Below are 2,500 nucleotides of genomic sequence, written 5' to 3' on the forward strand. Positions count from 1 at the left end.
CCGTTGCTTCCAACAACCCAAGAGTCCATAGTATTCGGAGTTCTCGCGTGGCCTCCCATTGATTCAAACAACCCAAAAGTCCATCTTCTTCGCAGTTCAACATCGCCTCCCTCGTTTCCAACAGGCCCAAAGGTCGTCTTCTTCGCAGATCCACGAAGAGCTCATCACGATTTGCCACATTCCATTTCCCAAGGGTTGTCAACAACACTTTCTCACACTTCCCGCAATCGAGTACGTGCATGACATGCCAAAGCACATCTTATTTGCCTTCCATCGCACTCAAGACGACGGGTTGTGGAAGAACGATATTGCTCACAACAAGTTCAAGGACAACGTCTCAATCAAGGGACACAACCGAATTATGTTAACTGGGTCGCTAAAGTAAACCCGAGTTCATATAATGCACCGCATCCAAAAGAACTAGCCACAACACGTGCATCACTGAGATGTTTCACTAGATGGAACACGTGCGTGACATTAGGATCCTCCAACACCTCTTCGTGATGGAAAGATAGAATTCGAAGCAACCACAGAAGTACCGTCTAGTGGGTAGGCAACACAGGGACTGATCAACCAATATCACCCAAGGCAACGGGTGAAAATGGAAGAGATGCATGCTTGACCGTTCGATACGCAAGGCATGGAGCCAGCCAGCAAGTGCATCTCGATTACAACTCACACACCCTCACGTTCGCAAGACACCACACCACAAGACGGTCCACCCCCCACCTACCATGGGCAAGCAAGCAAATGGAAACATCAAGTGACGCATGGTCAAGCATCGCTAGGCATGAAAATAACTTTCCACAATATCCGAGGGACTAGCTGCCGAGCTAACCAACGATCAGTGACGACCGTGTGTTGGTATTAATAAAGCTCAACAACTATGAAGAGGCTAGTTGTGCCATGATAAACATGCTAACGCACGCACCACGTGAGGGGGGAGGCCTCATCAAGCTCCCTTTAAAACCTGCCAGTGTGGAGCTGGCCGGCTCAAGGAGCACTCCCCCCCTATAAGAGGTTAATATGCAAAAGGCAAAATTGTACAAGTAGATACACTTTTTTTGAGCAGACATAAGTCCATATCTCGGGCTACACTTCGAATTTTGATGCGATTTTTTGCTGTAATTCGTAGAATAATGGTATCTCCTTGCTCACCAAATTTCATAATTTTTCTCGAAGGGGAACTATTTTTTTTATTTTTTTTACTTACCGGGTATGTGTAAAATCGGGAAAAATAGAAAAGCACATGTAGACTTCGAATTTCGACCTCATTTTTTCCAGTCCACCACTAAACAATATCAGGAACCTCCCCACAAAATTTCATTCAGTTTGGCCAAGGTCTTAAATTTGACAAATTTTGGCACCAAGCTATCTAGTCGCGGTGCACCGACCAACTTGGCCAAGTGCAAAATGCATCCAATTCAAAACTTTTGTGCACCAACACTTTTACAGTACTCATTTGGGGACATTTGGAGGCCTTTCCAACCCTCACATCTCAAAAACCACGAATTTCATTTTTTCACAAATCTCCCCACCAAGCCATTTAGCTATGCCGTGGTGCACCGCCAACCTTGGCCATGTGCAAAACCCTCCGAACTCAAAACTTTCGTGCACCAAGACTTTCATGGTATTCATTTGGGGGCATTTGGAGGCCATTCCAACCCTCACATCTCAAAAACCACGAATTTCATTTTTTCACAAAACTCCCCACCAAGCCATTTAGCTATGCCGTGGTGCACCGCCAACCTTGGCCATGTGCAAAACCCAACCAACTCAAAACTTTTGTGCACCAACACTTTTACAGTACTCATTTGGGGACATTTGGAGGCCTTTCCAACCCTCACATCTCAAAAACCACGAATTTCATTTTTTCACAAAACTCCCCACCAAGCCTTCTAGCTATGCCGCGGTGCACCGCCAACCTTGGCCATGTGCAAAACCCAACCAACTCAAAACTTTCGTGCACCAAGACTTTCATGGTATTCATTTGGGGGCATTTGGAGGCCATTCCAACCCTCACATCTCAAAAACCACGAATTTCATTTTTTCACAAAACTCCCCACCAAGCCATTTAGCTATGCCGTGGTGCACCGACCAACTTGGCCATGTGCAAAACCCAACCAACTCAAAACTTTCGTGCACCAAGACTTTCATGGTATTCATTTGGGGGCATTTGGAGGCCTTTCCAACCTTCACATCTCAAAAACCACGAATTTCATTTTTTCACAAAACTCCCCACCAAGCCATTTAGCTATGCCGTGGTGCACCGACAACCTTGCCCATGTGCAAAACCCAACCAACTCAAAACTTTCGTGCACCAAGACTTTCATGGTATTCATTTGGGGGCATTTGGAGGCCATTCCAACCCTCACTTCTCAAAAACCACGAATTTCATTTTTTCACAAAACTCCCCACCAAGCCATTTAGCTATGCCGTGGTGCACCGACAACCTTGCCCATGTGCAAAACCCAACCAACTCAAAACTTTCGTGCACCAA

Source organism: Vigna unguiculata, unplaced genomic scaffold (genome assembly GCF_037176805.1).
Source record: "Vigna unguiculata cultivar grain cowpea cultivar isolate G323 ecotype 2 unplaced genomic scaffold, ASM3717680v1 ptg000019l_ERROPOS512194, whole genome shotgun sequence".
Lineage (NCBI taxonomy): Eukaryota > Viridiplantae > Streptophyta > Magnoliopsida > Fabales > Fabaceae > Vigna > Vigna unguiculata.